The sequence below is a fragment of the Balaenoptera ricei genome, unplaced genomic scaffold (genome assembly GCF_028023285.1).
Source record: "Balaenoptera ricei isolate mBalRic1 unplaced genomic scaffold, mBalRic1.hap2 scaffold_149, whole genome shotgun sequence".
In the NCBI taxonomy this organism is placed as follows: domain Eukaryota; kingdom Metazoa; phylum Chordata; class Mammalia; order Artiodactyla; family Balaenopteridae; genus Balaenoptera; species Balaenoptera ricei.
The window spans coordinates 387716-406666 of record NW_026777452.1 but is presented as its reverse complement, the minus strand read 5'-3'; the positions used below and the strand labels follow the sequence as shown (position 1 = coordinate 406666).

Sequence of the window (18951 nt, the reverse complement as noted above, 5' to 3'; positions counted from 1 at the left end):
GCGGCCGGGCTGGCCCTCCTGCCTGAAGGCAGTTAGCCCAAAGCCACTGGGAGCCACCATTGATGCGGCACGGCCCCTTGGACCCAGCAAGGCCACCCTTGCCCACACGCCACCCGCTGAGCACAGTTCCCAGCGCATGGTGGCCGGCTGGCCCGGAGAACCGGACCGGCCCAGGACCCCGCTCCCGCCCCCGGCCATGGCGAAACAGCGGAGGGTGGGCTTTTTCCGGAGGGAGCTGTGGAGAGACACAGAGGCAGACAGGTGGCTGCGGCGCAGATGGGCGCTGGTTGGGTTGGCCACGGGCAGGTCGAGGGCCTCGCGGGCCTCACGATCTTCACCCGGGCCTGCAGCGGAGTCTGGGTCCGGGCCAGCCACCCCGGGAGAGGCTGGGGTGCGGCTGCCTTCCAGGGCCGCCTTCTGGCGGCATGTCCACCCAGACCGGCTGGGTGGGCCCCCTCTGGCGCACGCTGTGTTGCGAGAGGCCTGAGTAGATGAGGCCTGCAGCAGTGCCCGGCGGGAGCAGCGGAAGCCTTGAGCACCGGCGATGACAAGAAAAGGCAGATCGGGGGGCAAAAAATACTACAGCACCTAGTATTCCCAGGTGGTCTCCCATCCAGGTAGTAAACAGACCCGACCCTGCTTAGCTTCCGAGGTCAGACGAGATGGGGTGCGTTTAGGGTGGTATGGCCGTAGAAGGCAGCGGGGGCCACGGGGTGACTCTTGAGGCTCAGCTTAGCTGGTGCTGGCGAATTACCACCAGTCCGGCGACCAGCCCTCTGCTGCACGGCCCTGCTGCCTGCCCAGGCAGGCGACAGGAGGCCTCGGGGACCCGGAGGTGGCAGAGTCTTGGGCGACCTTGCAGCCCTGTTCGGGCGGGAACCTCCGGACCCGTAGGCGCTTGACGCTCCACCTCAGATCCCGCTCGACGCTCACAAGGACGTGGCCTCAGAGGCTTAAGGGCCAGTGGCCTGCTGTCCCTTGGGCATTACACAACCTGTCCACCCTCGCAGTTCTAGGAGCAGCCCAGCCATGGCCGGGCCGGCCTTCCTGCTCGACGGCAGTTGGCCCAAAGCCACTGGGATCCACCGTTGGGCTGCCACGGCCTCTTAGCCCCAGCAAACTACCCTTTCAGCCACGCCACCCGCCAAGCACAGTTCCGATGCCTGGAGGTCAGCCGACCTGGAGAACCAGTCACGGCCCACGACCCCGCTCCTGCCTCCAGCCGTAGCGAAACGGCAGAGGGTGGGCTTTTTCCGGAGGGAGCTGTATAGAGACACACGGGCAATTAGGTGGCTGCGGCGTGGATGCGCGCTGGTGGGGACGGCCAGTTGTAGGTCGAGGGCTTCGCGTGCCTCACGGCCTTCACCTGGGCGTGCGGCGCAGTCTGGCTGCGGGCCAGCCACCACGGGAGCGGCTGGTTTATGGCTATCTTCCAGGGCCGCCTTCTGGCCGCATTTCCATCCAGACCTGCGGGGAGCGCCCCCTCCAGAGCACGCTGTGTTGGGAGGGCCCTGAGGAGGTGAGGCCTGCAGAGGCGGAGGCGGCATCAGCCGTGGGCGCCTAAAGGAGAATTTATAGTGGGAGGCAAAAAAGCCTACAGCACCTGGTATTCCCATGTGGTCTCCCATCCAAGTACTAAGCAGGCCCGACCCTGCTTAGCTTCCAGGATCAGACGATATCGGGCGCGTTCAGGGTGGTATGGCGGTAGAAGGCTGCGGGGGCCACGGGGTGCCTCTTGAGGCTTAGCTTCCCTGGTGCTGGGGCTTGCCGACAGCCCGGCAGCCAACCCTCTCCGGCACGGCCCAGCCCGCCCACCAAGGCAGGCGACAGGAGGCCTCGGGCACCCGGGATTGGCGGACTCGTGGGAGACCTCGCAGCTCAGGTCAGGCGGGACCCTCCAGGCCCATAGGAGCTTGGCCCTCTGCCCCAGATCCCGCTTGACGCCCACAAGGACGTGGCCCCGGGGGCTTAAGGGCCCGTGGCCCACGGTCCTTTGGGCATTCGCCACCCTGTCTGCCCACACAGTTCTAGGTGAAGCCCGGCCGCGGCCAGGCTGGCCCTCCTGCCCGACGGCAGTTGGCCTGAAGCCACTGGGAGGCACCATTGAGTCGGCAAGACCCCTTAGACCCAGCAAGGCCACCCTTGCCCCTCCGCCAAATGCTGAGCAAAGTTCCCTGCACCCGGTGACCGGCCGGCCCGGAGAACCATTCCCGGCCCACGACCCCACTCCCGCCCCCGGCCGTGGTGAAAGAGTGGAGTGTGGGCTTTTTCCGGAGGGAGCTGTGGAGAGACACACGGGCAGACGGGTGGCTGCGGCGTGGAGGGGCGCTGGTGTGGTCGGCCAGGTGCAGGTCGAGGGCCTCGCGGGCCTCACGATCTTCACCCGGGCCTGCGGCGGTGTCTGGGTCCGGGCCAGCCACCCCGGCAGCGGCTGGCGTGCGGTTGCCTTCCAGGGCCGCCTTCTGGGGGCATGTCCAGCCAGACCGGCGGGGATGGCCCCCTCCGGCGCACGCTGTGTCGGGAGAGGCCTGAGTAGATGAGGCCTGCAGCAGTGCCCGGCGGGGGCAGAGGAAGCCTTGAGTACCGGCCACTACAAGAAAAGGGCAATCGGGGGGCAAAAAATACTACAGCACCTAGTATTCCCAGGTGGTCTCCCATCCAGGTAGTAAACAGACCCGACCCTGCTTAGCTTCGGAAATCAGACGAGATGGGGTGCGTATAGGGTGGTATGGCCATAGAAGGCAGCGGGGCCCACGGGGTGCCTCTTGAGGCTCAGCTTACCTGGTGCTGGCAAATTACCGCCAGTCCGGCGACCAGCCCTCTGCAGCACGGCCCTGCGGCCCGCCCAGGCAGGCGATAGCAGGCTTCGGGGTCCGGGTGTGGTGGAGTCTTGGACGCTCTAGCAGCTCAGTTCTGGCGGGAACATCCAGGCACATAGGCGCATGGCGAACCGCCCCAGATCCCGCTCGACGCTCACAAAGACGTGGCTCTGAAGGCTTAAGGGTCCGTGGTCCACGGTCCCTTGGGCATTCCCCACCCTGTCCACCCACGCAGTGCTAGGTGCAGTCCAGCCGCGGCCGGGCTGGCCCTCCTGCCTGAAGGCAGTTAGCCCAAAGCCACTGGGAGCCACCATTGATGCGGCACGGCCCCTTGGACCCAGCAAGGCCACCCTTGCCCACACGCCACCCGCTGAGCACAGTTCCCAGCGCATGGTGGCCGGCTGGCCCGGAGAACCGGACCGGCCCAGGACCCCGCTCCCGCCCCCGGCCATGGCGAAACAGCGGAGGGTGGGCTTTTTCCGGAGGGAGCTGTGGAGAGACACAGAGGCAGACAGGTGGCTGCGGCGCAGATGGGCGCTGGTTGGGTTGGCCACGGGCAGGTCGAGGGCCTCGCGGGCCTCACGATCTTCACCCGGGCCTGCAGCGGAGTCTGGGTCCGGGCCAGCCACCCCGGGAGAGGCTGGGGTGCGGCTGCCTTCCAGGGCCGCCTTCTGGCGGCATGTCCACCCAGACCGGCTGGGTGGGCCCCCTCTGGCGCACGCTGTGTTGCGAGAGGCCTGAGTAGATGAGGCCTGCAGCAGTGCCCGGCGGGAGCAGCGGAAGCCTTGAGCACCGGCGATGACAAGAAAAGGCAGATCGGGGGGCAAAAAATACTACAGCACCTAGTATTCCCAGGTGGTCTCCCATCCAGGTAGTAAACAGACCCGACCCTGCTTAGCTTCCGAGGTCAGACGAGATGGGGTGCGTTTAGGGTGGTATGGCCGTAGAAGGCAGCGGGGGCCACGGGGTGACTCTTGAGGCTCAGCTTAGCTGGTGCTGGCGAATTACCACCAGTCCGGCGACCAGCCCTCTGCTGCACGGCCCTGCTGCCTGCCCAGGCAGGCGACAGGAGGCCTCGGGGACCCGGAGGTGGCAGAGTCTTGGGCGACCTTGCAGCCCTGTTCGGGCGGGAACCTCCGGACCCGTAGGCGCTTGACGCTCCACCTCAGATCCCGCTCGACGCTCACAAGGACGTGGCCTCAGAGGCTTAAGGGCCAGTGGCCTGCTGTCCCTTGGGCATTACACAACCTGTCCACCCTCGCAGTTCTAGGAGCAGCCCAGCCATGGCCGGGCCGGCCTTCCTGCTCGACGGCAGTTGGCCCAAAGCCACTGGGATCCACCGTTGGGCTGCCACGGCCTCTTAGCCCCAGCAAACTACCCTTTCAGCCACGCCACCCGCCAAGCACAGTTCCGATGCCTGGAGGTCAGCCGACCTGGAGAACCAGTCACGGCCCACGACCCCGCTCCTGCCTCCAGCCGTAGCGAAACGGCAGAGGGTGGGCTTTTTCCGGAGGGAGCTGTATAGAGACACACGGGCAATTAGGTGGCTGCGGCGTGGATGCGCGCTGGTGGGGACGGCCAGTTGTAGGTCGAGGGCTTCGCGTGCCTCACGGCCTTCACCTGGGCGTGCGGCGCAGTCTGGCTGCGGGCCAGCCACCACGGGAGCGGCTGGTTTATGGCTATCTTCCAGGGCCGCCTTCTGGCCGCATTTCCATCCAGACCTGCGGGGAGCGCCCCCTCCAGAGCACGCTGTGTTGGGAGGGCCCTGAGGAGGTGAGGCCTGCAGAGGCGGAGGCGGCATCAGCCGTGGGCGCCTAAAGGAGAATTTATAGTGGGAGGCAAAAAAGCCTACAGCACCTGGTATTCCCATGTGGTCTCCCATCCAAGTACTAAGCAGGCCCGACCCTGCTTAGCTTCCAGGATCAGACGATATCGGGCGCGTTCAGGGTGGTATGGCGGTAGAAGGCTGCGGGGGCCACGGGGTGCCTCTTGAGGCTTAGCTTCCCTGGTGCTGGGGCTTGCCGACAGCCCGGCAGCCAACCCTCTCCGGCACGGCCCAGCCCGCCCACCAAGGCAGGCGACAGGAGGCCTCGGGCACCCGGGATTGGCGGACTCGTGGGAGACCTCGCAGCTCAGGTCAGGCGGGACCCTCCAGGCCCATAGGAGCTTGGCCCTCTGCCCCAGATCCCGCTTGACGCCCACAAGGACGTGGCCCCGGGGGCTTAAGGGCCCGTGGCCCACGGTCCTTTGGGCATTCGCCACCCTGTCTGCCCACACAGTTCTAGGTGAAGCCCGGCCGCGGCCAGGCTGGCCCTCCTGCCCGACGGCAGTTGGCCTGAAGCCACTGGGAGGCACCATTGAGTCGGCAAGACCCCTTAGACCCAGCAAGGCCACCCTTGCCCCTCCGCCAAATGCTGAGCAAAGTTCCCTGCACCCGGTGACCGGCCGGCCCGGAGAACCATTCCCGGCCCACGACCCCACTCCCGCCCCCGGCCGTGGTGAAAGAGTGGAGTGTGGGCTTTTTCCGGAGGGAGCTGTGGAGAGACACACGGGCAGACGGGTGGCTGCGGCGTGGAGGGGCGCTGGTGTGGTCGGCCAGGTGCAGGTCGAGGGCCTCGCGGGCCTCACGATCTTCACCCGGGCCTGCGGCGGTGTCTGGGTCCGGGCCAGCCACCCCGGCAGCGGCTGGCGTGCGGTTGCCTTCCAGGGCCGCCTTCTGGGGGCATGTCCAGCCAGACCGGCGGGGATGGCCCCCTCCGGCGCACGCTGTGTCGGGAGAGGCCTGAGTAGATGAGGCCTGCAGCAGTGCCCGGCGGGGGCAGAGGAAGCCTTGAGTACCGGCCACTACAAGAAAAGGGCAATCGGGGGGCAAAAAATACTACAGCACCTAGTATTCCCAGGTGGTCTCCCATCCAGGTAGTAAACAGACCCGACCCTGCTTAGCTTCGGAAATCAGACGAGATGGGGTGCGTATAGGGTGGTATGGCCATAGAAGGCAGCGGGGCCCACGGGGTGCCTCTTGAGGCTCAGCTTACCTGGTGCTGGCAAATTACCGCCAGTCCGGCGACCAGCCCTCTGCAGCACGGCCCTGCGGCCCGCCCAGGCAGGCGATAGCAGGCTTCGGGGTCCGGGTGTGGTGGAGTCTTGGACGCTCTAGCAGCTCAGTTCTGGCGGGAACATCCAGGCACATAGGCGCATGGCGAACCGCCCCAGATCCCGCTCGACGCTCACAAAGACGTGGCTCTGAAGGCTTAAGGGTCCGTGGTCCACGGTCCCTTGGGCATTCCCCACCCTGTCCACCCACGCAGTGCTAGGTGCAGTCCAGCCGCGGCCGGGCTGGCCCTCCTGCCTGAAGGCAGTTAGCCCAAAGCCACTGGGAGCCACCATTGATGTGGCACGGCCCCTTGGACCCAGCAAGGCCACCCTTGCCCACACGCCACCCGCTGAGCACAGTTCCCAGCGCATGGTGGCCGGCTGGCCCGGAGAACCGGACCGGCCCAGGACCCCGCTCCCGCCCCCGGCCATGGCGAAACAGCGGAGGGTGGGCTTTTTCCGGAGGGAGCTGTGGAGAGACACAGAGGCAGACAGGTGGCTGCGGCGCAGATGGGCGCTGGTTGGGTTGGCCACGGGCAGGTCGAGGGCCTCGCGGGCCTCACGATCTTCACCCGGGCCTGCAGCGGAGTCTGGGTCCGGGCCAGCCACCCCGGGAGAGGCTGGGGTGCGGCTGCCTTCCAGGGCCGCCTTCTGGCGGCATGTCCACCCAGACCGGCTGGGTGGGCCCCCTCTGGCGCACGCTGTGTTGCGAGAGGCCTGAGTAGATGAGGCCTGCAGCAGTGCCCGGCGGGAGCAGCGGAAGCCTTGAGCACCGGCGATGACAAGAAAAGGCAGATCGGGGGGCAAAAAATACTACAGCACCTAGTATTCCCAGGTGGTCTCCCATCCAGGTAGTAAACAGACCCGACCCTGCTTAGCTTCCGAGGTCAGACGAGATGGGGTGCGTTTAGGGTGGTATGGCCGTAGAAGGCAGCGGGGGCCACGGGGTGACTCTTGAGGCTCAGCTTAGCTGGTGCTGGCGAATTACCACCAGTCCGGCGACCAGCCCTCTGCTGCACGGCCCTGCTGCCTGCCCAGGCAGGTGACAGGAGGCCTCGGGGACCCGGAGGTGGCAGAGTCTTGGGCGACCTTGCAGCCCTGTTCGGGCGGGAACCTCCGGACCCGTAGGCGCTTGACGCTCCACCTCAGATCCCGCTCGACGCTCACAAGGACGTGGCCTCAGAGGCTTAAGGGCCAGTGGCCTGCTGTCCCTTGGGCATTACACAACCTGTCCACCCTCGCAGTTCTAGGAGCAGCCCAGCCATGGCCGGGCCGGCCTTCCTGCTCGACGGCAGTTGGCCCAAAGCCACTGGGATCCACCGTTGGGCTGCCACGGCCTCTTAGCCCCAGCAAACTACCCTTTCAGCCACGCCACCCGCCAAGCACAGTTCCGATGCCTGGAGGTCAGCCGACCTGGAGAACCAGTCACGGCCCACGACCCCGCTCCTGCCTCCAGCCGTAGCGAAACGGCAGAGGGTGGGCTTTTTCCGGAGGGAGCTGTATAGAGACACACGGGCAATTAGGTGGCTGCGGCGTGGATGCGCGCTGGTGGGGACGGCCAGTTGTAGGTCGAGGGCTTCGCGTGCCTCACGGCCTTCACCTGGGCGTGCGGCGCAGTCTGGCTGCGGGCCAGCCACCACGGGAGCGGCTGGTTTATGGCTATCTTCCAGGGCCGCCTTCTGGCCGCATTTCCATCCAGACCTGCGGGGAGCGCCCCCTCCAGAGCACGCTGTGTTGGGAGGGCCCTGAGGAGGTGAGGCCTGCAGAGGCGGAGGCGGCATCAGCCGTGGGCGCCTAAAGGAGAATTTATAGTGGGAGGCAAAAAAGCCTACAGCACCTGGTATTCCCATGTGGTCTCCCATCCAAGTACTAAGCAGGCCCGACCCTGCTTAGCTTCCAGGATCAGACGATATCGGGCGCGTTCAGGGTGGTATGGCGGTAGAAGGCTGCGGGGGCCACGGGGTGCCTCTTGAGGCTTAGCTTCCCTGGTGCTGGGGCTTGCCGACAGCCCGGCAGCCAACCCTCTCCGGCACGGCCCAGCCCGCCCACCAAGGCAGGCGACAGGAGGCCTCGGGCACCCGGGATTGGCGGACTCGTGGGAGACCTCGCAGCTCAGGTCAGGCGGGACCCTCCAGGCCCATAGGAGCTTGGCCCTCTGCCCCAGATCCCGCTTGACGCCCACAAGGACGTGGCCCCGGGGGCTTAAGGGCCCGTGGCCCACGGTCCTTTGGGCATTCGCCACCCTGTCTGCCCACACAGTTCTAGGTGAAGCCCGGCCGCGGCCAGGCTGGCCCTCCTGCCCGACGGCAGTTGGCCTGAAGCCACTGGGAGGCACCATTGAGTCGGCAAGACCCCTTAGACCCAGCAAGGCCACCCTTGCCCCTCCGCCAAATGCTGAGCAAAGTTCCCTGCACCCGGTGACCGGCCGGCCCGGAGAACCATTCCCGGCCCACGACCCCACTCCCGCCCCCGGCCGTGGTGAAAGAGTGGAGTGTGGGCTTTTTCCGGAGGGAGCTGTGGAGAGACACACGGGCAGACGGGTGGCTGCGGCGTGGAGGGGCGCTGGTGTGGTCGGCCAGGTGCAGGTCGAGGGCCTCGCGGGCCTCACGATCTTCACCCGGGCCTGCGGCGGTGTCTGGGTCCGGGCCAGCCACCCCGGCAGCGGCTGGCGTGCGGTTGCCTTCCAGGGCCGCCTTCTGGGGGCATGTCCAGCCAGACCGGCGGGGATGGCCCCCTCCGGCGCACGCTGTGTCGGGAGAGGCCTGAGTAGATGAGGCCTGCAGCAGTGCCCGGCGGGGGCAGAGGAAGCCTTGAGTACCGGCCACTACAAGAAAAGGGCAATCGGGGGGCAAAAAATACTACAGCACCTAGTATTCCCAGGTGGTCTCCCATCCAGGTAGTAAACAGACCCGACCCTGCTTAGCTTCGGAAATCAGACGAGATGGGGTGCGTATAGGGTGGTATGGCCATAGAAGGCAGCGGGGCCCACGGGGTGCCTCTTGAGGCTCAGCTTACCTGGTGCTGGCAAATTACCGCCAGTCCGGCGACCAGCCCTCTGCAGCACGGCCCTGCGGCCCGCCCAGGCAGGCGATAGCAGGCTTCGGGGTCCGGGTGTGGTGGAGTCTTGGACGCTCTAGCAGCTCAGTTCTGGCGGGAACATCCAGGCACATAGGCGCATGGCGAACCGCCCCAGATCCCGCTCGACGCTCACAAAGACGTGGCTCTGAAGGCTTAAGGGTCCGTGGTCCACGGTCCCTTGGGCATTCCCCACCCTGTCCACCCACGCAGTGCTAGGTGCAGTCCAGCCGCGGCCGGGCTGGCCCTCCTGCCTGAAGGCAGTTAGCCCAAAGCCACTGGGAGCCACCATTGATGCGGCACGGCCCCTTGGACCCAGCAAGGCCACCCTTGCCCACACGCCACCCGCTGAGCACAGTTCCCAGCGCATGGTGGCCGGCTGGCCCGGAGAACCGGACCGGCCCAGGACCCCGCTCCCGCCCCCGGCCATGGCGAAACAGCGGAGGGTGGGCTTTTTCCGGAGGGAGCTGTGGAGAGACACAGAGGCAGACAGGTGGCTGCGGCGCAGATGGGCGCTGGTTGGGTTGGCCACGGGCAGGTCGAGGGCCTCGCGGGCCTCACGATCTTCACCCGGGCCTGCAGCGGAGTCTGGGTCCGGGCCAGCCACCCCGGGAGAGGCTGGGGTGCGGCTGCCTTCCAGGGCCGCCTTCTGGCGGCATGTCCACCCAGACCGGCTGGGTGGGCCCCCTCTGGCGCACGCTGTGTTGCGAGAGGCCTGAGTAGATGAGGCCTGCAGCAGTGCCCGGCGGGAGCAGCGGAAGCCTTGAGCACCGGCGATGACAAGAAAAGGCAGATCGGGGGGCAAAAAATACTACAGCACCTAGTATTCCCAGGTGGTCTCCCATCCAGGTAGTAAACAGACCCGACCCTGCTTAGCTTCCGAGGTCAGACGAGATGGGGTGCGTTTAGGGTGGTATGGCCGTAGAAGGCAGCGGGGGCCACGGGGTGACTCTTGAGGCTCAGCTTAGCTGGTGCTGGCGAATTACCACCAGTCCGGCGACCAGCCCTCTGCTGCACGGCCCTGCTGCCTGCCCAGGCAGGCGACAGGAGGCCTCGGGGACCCGGAGGTGGCAGAGTCTTGGGCGACCTTGCAGCCCTGTTCGGGCGGGAACCTCCGGACCCGTAGGCGCTTGACGCTCCACCTCAGATCCCGCTCGACGCTCACAAGGACGTGGCCTCAGAGGCTTAAGGGCCAGTGGCCTGCTGTCCCTTGGGCATTACACAACCTGTCCACCCTCGCAGTTCTAGGAGCAGCCCAGCCATGGCCGGGCCGGCCTTCCTGCTCGACGGCAGTTGGCCCAAAGCCACTGGGATCCACCGTTGGGCTGCCACGGCCTCTTAGCCCCAGCAAACTACCCTTTCAGCCACGCCACCCGCCAAGCACAGTTCCGATGCCTGGAGGTCAGCCGACCTGGAGAACCAGTCACGGCCCACGACCCCGCTCCTGCCTCCAGCCGTAGCGAAACGGCAGAGGGTGGGCTTTTTCCGGAGGGAGCTGTATAGAGACACACGGGCAATTAGGTGGCTGCGGCGTGGATGCGCGCTGGTGGGGACGGCCAGTTGTAGGTCGAGGGCTTCGCGTGCCTCACGGCCTTCACCTGGGCGTGCGGCGCAGTCTGGCTGCGGGCCAGCCACCACGGGAGCGGCTGGTTTATGGCTATCTTCCAGGGCCGCCTTCTGGCCGCATTTCCATCCAGACCTGCGGGGAGCGCCCCCTCCAGAGCACGCTGTGTTGGGAGGGCCCTGAGGAGGTGAGGCCTGCAGAGGCGGAGGCGGCATCAGCCGTGGGCGCCTAAAGGAGAATTTATAGTGGGAGGCAAAAAAGCCTACAGCACCTGGTATTCCCATGTGGTCTCCCATCCAAGTACTAAGCAGGCCCGACCCTGCTTAGCTTCCAGGATCAGACGATATCGGGCGCGTTCAGGGTGGTATGGCGGTAGAAGGCTGCGGGGGCCACGGGGTGCCTCTTGAGGCTTAGCTTCCCTGGTGCTGGGGCTTGCCGACAGCCCGGCAGCCAACCCTCTCCGGCACGGCCCAGCCGCCCACCAAGGCAGGCGACAGGAGGCCTCGGGCACCCGGGATTGGCGGACTCGTGGGAGACCTCGCAGCTCAGGTCAGGCGGGACCCTCCAGGCCCATAGGAGCTTGGCCCTCTGCCCCAGATCCCGCTTGACGCCCACAAGGACGTGGCCCCGGGGGCTTAAGGGCCCGTGGCCCACGGTCCTTTGGGCATTCGCCACCCTGTCTGCCCACACAGTTCTAGGTGAAGCCCGGCCGCGGCCAGGCTGGCCCTCCTGCCCGACGGCAGTTGGCCTGAAGCCACTGGGAGGCACCATTGAGTCGGCAAGACCCCTTAGACCCAGCAAGGCCACCCTTGCCCCTCCGCCAAATGCTGAGCAAAGTTCCCTGCACCCGGTGACCGGCCGGCCCGGAGAACCATTCCCGGCCCACGACCCCACTCCCGCCCCCGGCCGTGGTGAAAGAGTGGAGTGTGGGCTTTTTCCGGAGGGAGCTGTGGAGAGACACACGGGCAGACGGGTGGCTGCGGCGTGGAGGGGCGCTGGTGTGGTCGGCCAGGTGCAGGTCGAGGGCCTCGCGGGCCTCACGATCTTCACCCGGGCCTGCGGCGGTGTCTGGGTCCGGGCCAGCCACCCCGGCAGCGGCTGGCGTGCGGTTGCCTTCCAGGGCCGCCTTCTGGGGGCATGTCCAGCCAGACCGGCGGGGATGGCCCCCTCCGGCGCACGCTGTGTCGGGAGAGGCCTGAGTAGATGAGGCCTGCAGCAGTGCCCGGCGGGGGCAGAGGAAGCCTTGAGTACCGGCCACTACAAGAAAAGGGCAATCGGGGGGCAAAAAATACTACAGCACCTAGTATTCCCAGGTGGTCTCCCATCCAGGTAGTAAACAGACCCGACCCTGCTTAGCTTCGGAAATCAGACGAGATGGGGTGCGTATAGGGTGGTATGGCCATAGAAGGCAGCGGGGCCCACGGGGTGCCTCTTGAGGCTCAGCTTACCTGGTGCTGGCAAATTACCGCCAGTCCGGCGACCAGCCCTCTGCAGCACGGCCCTGCGGCCCGCCCAGGCAGGCGATAGCAGGCTTCGGGGTCCGGGTGTGGTGGAGTCTTGGACGCTCTAGCAGCTCAGTTCTGGCGGGAACATCCAGGCACATAGGCGCATGGCGAACCGCCCCAGATCCCGCTCGACGCTCACAAAGACGTGGCTCTGAAGGCTTAAGGGTCCGTGGTCCACGGTCCCTTGGGCATTCCCCACCCTGTCCACCCACGCAGTGCTAGGTGCAGTCCAGCCGCGGCCGGGCTGGCCCTCCTGCCTGAAGGCAGTTAGCCCAAAGCCACTGGGAGCCACCATTGATGCGGCACGGCCCCTTGGACCCAGCAAGGCCACCCTTGCCCACACGCCACCCGCTGAGCACAGTTCCCAGCGCATGGTGGCCGGCTGGCCCGGAGAACCGGACCGGCCCAGGACCCCGCTCCCGCCCCCGGCCATGGCGAAACAGCGGAGGGTGGGCTTTTTCCGGAGGGAGCTGTGGAGAGACACAGAGGCAGACAGGTGGCTGCGGCGCAGATGGGCGCTGGTTGGGTTGGCCACGGGCAGGTCGAGGGCCTCGCGGGCCTCACGATCTTCACCCGGGCCTGCAGCGGAGTCTGGGTCCGGGCCAGCCACCCCGGGAGAGGCTGGGGTGCGGCTGCCTTCCAGGGCCGCCTTCTGGCGGCATGTCCACCCAGACCGGCTGGGTGGGCCCCCTCTGGCGCACGCTGTGTTGCGAGAGGCCTGAGTAGATGAGGCCTGCAGCAGTGCCCGGCGGGAGCAGCGGAAGCCTTGAGCACCGGCGATGACAAGAAAAGGCAGATCGGGGGGCAAAAAATACTACAGCACCTAGTATTCCCAGGTGGTCTCCCATCCAGGTAGTAAACAGACCCGACCCTGCTTAGCTTCCGAGGTCAGACGAGATGGGGTGCGTTTAGGGTGGTATGGCCGTAGAAGGCAGCGGGGGCCACGGGGTGACTCTTGAGGCTCAGCTTAGCTGGTGCTGGCGAATTACCACCAGTCCGGCGACCAGCCCTCTGCTGCACGGCCCTGCTGCCTGCCCAGGCAGGCGACAGGAGGCCTCGGGGACCCGGAGGTGGCAGAGTCTTGGGCGACCTTGCAGCCCTGTTCGGGCGGGAACCTCCGGACCCGTAGGCGCTTGACGCTCCACCTCAGATCCCGCTCGACGCTCACAAGGACGTGGCCTCAGAGGCTTAAGGGCCAGTGGCCTGCTGTCCCTTGGGCATTACACAACCTGTCCACCCTCGCAGTTCTAGGAGCAGCCCAGCCATGGCCGGGCCGGCCTTCCTGCTCGACGGCAGTTGGCCCAAAGCCACTGGGATCCACCGTTGGGCTGCCACGGCCTCTTAGCCCCAGCAAACTACCCTTTCAGCCACGCCACCCGCCAAGCACAGTTCCGATGCCTGGAGGTCAGCCGACCTGGAGAACCAGTCACGGCCCACGACCCCGCTCCTGCCTCCAGCTGTAGCGAAACGGCAGAGGGTGGGCTTTTTCCGGAGGGAGCTGTATAGAGACACACGGGCAATTAGGTGGCTGCGGCGTGGATGCGCGCTGGTGGGGACGGCCAGTTGTAGGTGGAGGGCGTCGCCTGCCTCACGGCCTTCACCTGGGCGTGCGGCGCAGTCTGGCTGCGGGCCAGCCACCACGGGAGCGGCTGGTTTATGGCTATCTTCCAGGGCCGCCTTCTGGCCGCATTTCCATCCAGACCTGCGGGGAGCGCCCCCTCCAGAGCACGCTGTGTTGGGAGGGCCCTGAGGAGGTGAGGCCTGCAGAGGCGGAGGCGGCATCAGCCGTGGGCGCCTAAAGGAGAATTTATAGTGGGAGGCAAAAAAGCCTACAGCACCTGGTATTTCCATGTGGTCTCCCATCCAAGTACTAAGCAGGCCCGACCCTGCTTAGCTTCCAGGATCAGACGATATTGGGCGCGTTCAGGGTGGTATGGCGGTAGAAGGCTGCGGGGGCCACGGGGTGCCTCTTGAGGCTTAGCTTCCCTGGTGCTGGGGCTTGCCGACAGCCCGGCAGCCAACCCTCTCCGGCACGGCCCAGCCGCCCACCAAGGCAGGCGACAGGAGGCCTCGGGCACCCGGGATTGGCGGACTCGTGGGAGACCTCGCAGCTCAGGTCAGGCGGGACCCTCCAGGCCCATAGGAGCTTGGCCCTCTGCCCCAGATCCCGCTTGACGCCCACAAGGACGTGGCCCCGGGGGCTTAAGGGCCCGTGGCCCACGGTCCTTTGGGCATTCGCCACCCTGTCTGCCCACACAGTTCTAGGTGAAGCCCGGCCGCGGCCAGGCTGGCCCTCCTGCCCGACGGCAGTTGGCCTGAAGCCACTGGGAGGCACCATTGAGTCGGCAAGACCCCTTAGACCCAGCAAGGCCACCCTTGCCCCTCCGCCAAATGCTGAGCAAAGTTCCCTGCACCCGGTGACCGGCCGGCCCGGAGAACCATTCCCGGCCCACGACCCCACTCCCGCCCCCGGCCGTGGTGAAAGAGTGGAGCGTGGGCTTTTTCCGGAGGGAGCTGTGGAGAGACACACGGGCAGACGGGTGGCTGCGGCGTGGAGGGGCGCTGGTGTGGTCGGCCAGGTGCAGGTCGAGGGCCTCGCGGGCCTCACGATCTTCACCCGGGCCTGCGGCGGTGTCTGGGTCCGGGCCAGCCACCCCGGCAGCGGCTGGCGTGCGGTTGCCTTCCAGGGCCGCCTTCTGGGGGCATGTCCAGCCAGACCGGCGGGGATGGCCCCCTCCGGCGCACGCTGTGTCGGGAGAGGCCTGAGTAGATGAGGCCTGCAGCAGTGCCCGGCGGGGGCAGAGGAAGCCTTGAGTACCGGCCACTACAAGAAAAGGGCAATCGGGGGGCAAAAAATACTACAGCACCTAGTATTCCCAGGTGGTCTCCCATCCAGGTAGTAAACAGACCCGACCCTGCTTAGCTTCGGAAATCAGACGAGATGGGGTGCGTATAGGGTGGTATGGCCATAGAAGGCAGCGGGGCCCACGGGGTGCCTCTTGAGGCTCAGCTTACCTGGTGCTGGCAAATTACCGCCAGTCCGGCGACCAGCCCTCTGCAGCACGGCCCTGCGGCCCGCCCAGGCAGGCGATAGCAGGCTTCGGGGTCCGGGTGTGGTGGAGTCTTGGACGCTCTAGCAGCTCAGTTCTGGCGGGAACATCCAGGCACATAGGCGCATGGCGAACCGCCCCAGATCCCGCTCGACGCTCACAAAGACGTGGCTCTGAAGGCTTAAGGGTCCGTGGTCCACGGTCCCTTGGGCATTCCCCACCCTGTCCACCCACGCAGTGCTAGGTGCAGTCCAGCCGCGGCCGGGCTGGCCCTCCTGCCTGAAGGCAGTTAGCCCAAAGCCACTGGGAGCCACCATTGATGCGGCACGGCCCCTTGGACCCAGCAAGGCCACCCTTGCCCACACGCCACCCGCTGAGCACAGTTCCCAGCGCATGGTGGCCGGCTGGCCCGGAGAACCGGACCGGCCCAGGACCCCGCTCCCGCCCCCGGCCATGGCGAAACAGCGGAGGGTGGGCTTTTTCCGGAGGGAGCTGTGGAGAGACACAGAGGCAGACAGGTGGCTGCGGCGCAGATGGGCGCTGGTTGGGTTGGCCACGGGCAGGTCGAGGGCCTCGCGGGCCTCACGATCTTCACCCGGGCCTGCAGCGGAGTCTGGGTCCGGGCCAGCCACCCCGGGAGAGGCTGGGGTGCGGCTGCCTTCCAGGGCCGCCTTCTGGCGGCATGTCCACCCAGACCGGCTGGGTGGGCCCCCTCTGGCGCACGCTGTGTTGCGAGAGGCCTGAGTAGATGAGGCCTGCAGCAGTGCCCGGCGGGAGCAGCGGAAGCCTTGAGCACCGGCGATGACAAGAAAAGGCAGATCGGGGGGCAAAAAATACTACAGCACCTAGTATTCCCAGGTGGTCTCCCATCCAGGTAGTAAACAGACCCGACCCTGCTTAGCTTCCGAGGTCAGACGAGATGGGGTGCGTTTAGGGTGGTATGGCCGTAGAAGGCAGCGGGGGCCACGGGGTGACTCTTGAGGCTCAGCTTAGCTGGTGCTGGCGAATTACCACCAGTCCGGCGACCAGCCCTCTGCTGCACGGCCCTGCTGCCTGCCCAGGCAGGCGACAGGAGGCCTCGGGGACCCGGAGGTGGCAGAGTCTTGGGCGACCTTGCAGCCCTGTTCGGGCGGGAACCTCCGGACCCGTAGGCGCTTGACGCTCCACCTCAGATCCCGCTCGACGCTCACAAGGACGTGGCCTCAGAGGCTTAAGGGCCAGTGGCCTGCTGTCCCTTGGGCATTACACAACCTGTCCACCCTCGCAGTTCTAGGAGCAGCCCAGCCATGGCCGGGCCGGCCTTCCTGCTCGACGGCAGTTGGCCCAAAGCCACTGGGATCCACCGTTGGGCTGCCACGGCCTCTTAGCCCCAGCAAACTACCCTTTCAGCCACGCCACCCGCCAAGCACAGTTCCGATGCCTGGAGGTCAGCCGACCTGGAGAACCAGTCACGGCCCACGACCCCGCTCCTGCCTCCAGCCGTAGCGAAACGGCAGAGGGTGGGCTTTTTCCGGAGGGAGCTGTATAGAGACACACGGGCAATTAGGTGGCTGCGGCGTGGATGCGCGCTGGTGGGGACGGCCAGTTGTAGGTCGAGGGCTTCGCGTGCCTCACGGCCTTCACCTGGGCGTGCGGCGCAGTCTGGCTGCGGGCCAGCCACCACGGGAGCGGCTGGTTTATGGCTATCTTCCAGGGCCGCCTTCTGGCCGCATTTCCATCCAGACCTGCGGGGAGCGCCCCCTCCAGAGCACGCTGTGTTGGGAGGGCCCTGAGGAGGTGAGGCCTGCAGAGGCGGAGGCGGCATCAGCCGTGGGCGCCTAAAGGAGAATTTATAGTGGGAGGCAAAAAAGCCTACAGCACCTGGTATTCCCATGTGGTCTCCCATCCAAGTACTAAGCAGGCCCGACCCTGCTTAGCTTCCAGGATCAGACGATATCGGGCGCGTTCAGGGTGGTATGGCGGTAGAAGGCTGCGGGGGCCACGGGGTGCCTCTTGAGGCTTAGCTTCCCTGGTGCTGGGGCTTGCCGACAGCCCGGCAGCCAACCCTCTCCGGCACGGCCCAGCCGCCCACCAAGGCAGGCGACAGGAGGCCTCGGGCACCCGGGATTGGCGGACTCGTGGGAGACCTCGCAGCTCAGGTCAGGCGGGACCCTCCAGGCCCATAGGAGCTTGGCCCTCTGCCCCAGATCCCGCTTGACGCCCACAAGGACGTGGCCCCGGGGGCTTAAGGGCCCGTGGCCCACGGTCCTTTGGGCATTCGCCACCCTGTCTGCCCACACAGTTCTAGGTGAAGCCCGGCCGCGGCCAGGCTGGCCCTCCTGCCCGACGGCAGTTGGCCTGAAGCCACTGGGAGGCACCATTGAGTCGGCAAGACCCCTTAGACCCAGCAAGGCCACCCTTGCCCCTCCGCCAAATGCTGAGCAAAGTTCCCTGCACCCGGTGACCGGCCGGCCCGGAGAACCATTCCCGGCCCACGACCCCACTCCCGCCCCCGGCCGTGGTGAAAGAGTGGAGTGTGGGCTTTTTCCGGAGGGAGCTGTGGAGAGACACACGGGCAGACGGGTGGCTGCGGCGTGGAGGGGCGCTGGTGTGGTCGGCCAGGTGCAGGTCGAGGGCCTCGCGGGCCTCACGATCTTCACCCGGGCCTGCGGCGGTGTCTGGGTCCGGGCCAGCCACCCCGGCAGCGGCTGGCGTGCGGTTGCCTTCCAGGGCCGCCTTCTGGGGGCATGTCCAGCCAGACCGGCGGGGATGGCCCCCTCCGGCGCACGCTGTGTCGGGAGAGGCCTGAGTAGATGAGGCCTGCAGCAGTGCCCGGCGGGGGCAGAGGAAGCCTTGAGTACCGGCCACTACAAGAAAAGGGCAATCGGGGGGCAAAAAATACTACAGCACCTAGTATTCCCAGGTGGTCTCCCATCCAGGTAGTAAACAGACCCGACCCTGCTTAGCTTCGGAAATCAGACGAGATGGGGTGCGTATAGGGTGGTATGGCCATAGAAGGCAGCGGGGCCCACGGGGTGCCTCTTGAGGCTCAGCTTACCTGGTGCTGGCAAATTACCGCCAGTCCGGCGACCAGCCCTCTGCAGCACGGCCCTGCGGCCCGCCCAGGCAGGCGATAGCAGGCTTCGGGGTCCGGGTGTGGTGGAGTCTTGGACGCTCTAGCAGCTCAGTTCTGGCGGGAACATCCAGGCACATAGGCGCATGGCGAACCGCCCCAGATCCCGCTCGACGCTCACAAAGACGTGGCTCTGAAGGCTTAAGGGTCCGTGGTCCACGGTCCCTTGGGCATTCCCCACCCTGTCCACCCACGCAGTGCTAGGTGCAGTCCAGCCGCGGCCGGGCTGGCCCTCCTGCCTGAAGGCAGTTAGCCCAAAGCCACTGGGAGCCACCATTGATGCGGCACGGCCCCTTGGACCCAGCAAGGCCACCCTTGCCCACACGCCACCCGCTGAGCACAGTTCCCAGCGCATGGTGGCCGGCTGGCCCGGAGAACCGGACCGGCCCAGGACCCCGCTCCCGCCCCCGGCCATGGCGAAACAGCGGAGGGTGGGCTTTTTCCGGAGGGAGCTGTGGAGAGACACAGAGGCAGACAGGTGGCTGCGGCGCAGATGGGCGCTGGTTGGGTTGGCCACGGGCAGGTCGAGGGCCTCGCGGGCCTCACGATCTTCACCCGGGCCTGCAGCGGAGTCTGGGTCCGGGCCAGCCACCCCGGGAGAGGCTGGGGTGCGGCTGCCTTCCAGGGCCGCCTTCTGGCGGCATGTCCACCCAGACCGGCTGGGTGGGCCCCCTCTGGCGCACGCTGTGTTGCGAGAGGCCTGAGTAGATGAGGCCTGCAGCAGTGCCCGGCG

At 66.7% G+C, this 18951-nt stretch overlaps 18 pseudogenes; all 18 read right to left on the bottom strand.

Annotated features, from left to right (window-relative positions):
* Positions 1-576: 576 nt before the first annotated feature.
* LOC132358314 (5S ribosomal RNA) lies at positions 577-695 on the bottom strand (annotated as a pseudogene).
* An 896-nt stretch (positions 696-1591) lies between these two features.
* On the bottom strand, positions 1592-1710 carry LOC132358488 (5S ribosomal RNA; annotated as a pseudogene).
* Positions 1711-2621: 911 nt separating this feature from the next.
* LOC132358712 (5S ribosomal RNA) lies at positions 2622-2740 on the bottom strand (annotated as a pseudogene).
* A 909-nt stretch (positions 2741-3649) lies between these two features.
* Positions 3650-3768, bottom strand: LOC132358313 (5S ribosomal RNA; annotated as a pseudogene).
* Positions 3769-4664: 896 nt separating this feature from the next.
* LOC132358487 (5S ribosomal RNA) lies at positions 4665-4783 on the bottom strand (annotated as a pseudogene).
* Positions 4784-5694: 911 nt separating this feature from the next.
* LOC132358710 (5S ribosomal RNA) lies at positions 5695-5813 on the bottom strand (annotated as a pseudogene).
* A 909-nt stretch (positions 5814-6722) lies between these two features.
* LOC132358312 (5S ribosomal RNA) lies at positions 6723-6841 on the bottom strand (annotated as a pseudogene).
* Positions 6842-7737: 896 nt separating this feature from the next.
* LOC132358486 (5S ribosomal RNA) lies at positions 7738-7856 on the bottom strand (annotated as a pseudogene).
* Positions 7857-8767: 911 nt separating this feature from the next.
* On the bottom strand, positions 8768-8886 carry LOC132358709 (5S ribosomal RNA; annotated as a pseudogene).
* A 909-nt stretch (positions 8887-9795) lies between these two features.
* Positions 9796-9914, bottom strand: LOC132358311 (5S ribosomal RNA; annotated as a pseudogene).
* Positions 9915-10810: 896 nt separating this feature from the next.
* On the bottom strand, positions 10811-10929 carry LOC132358485 (5S ribosomal RNA; annotated as a pseudogene).
* A 910-nt stretch (positions 10930-11839) lies between these two features.
* LOC132358708 (5S ribosomal RNA) lies at positions 11840-11958 on the bottom strand (annotated as a pseudogene).
* A 909-nt stretch (positions 11959-12867) lies between these two features.
* On the bottom strand, positions 12868-12986 carry LOC132358310 (5S ribosomal RNA; annotated as a pseudogene).
* Positions 12987-13882: 896 nt separating this feature from the next.
* Positions 13883-14001, bottom strand: LOC132358536 (5S ribosomal RNA; annotated as a pseudogene).
* A 910-nt stretch (positions 14002-14911) lies between these two features.
* On the bottom strand, positions 14912-15030 carry LOC132358706 (5S ribosomal RNA; annotated as a pseudogene).
* Positions 15031-15939: 909 nt separating this feature from the next.
* Positions 15940-16058, bottom strand: LOC132358309 (5S ribosomal RNA; annotated as a pseudogene).
* Positions 16059-16954: 896 nt separating this feature from the next.
* On the bottom strand, positions 16955-17073 carry LOC132358483 (5S ribosomal RNA; annotated as a pseudogene).
* A 910-nt stretch (positions 17074-17983) lies between these two features.
* On the bottom strand, positions 17984-18102 carry LOC132358705 (5S ribosomal RNA; annotated as a pseudogene).
* Positions 18103-18951: the final 849 nt, after the last annotated feature.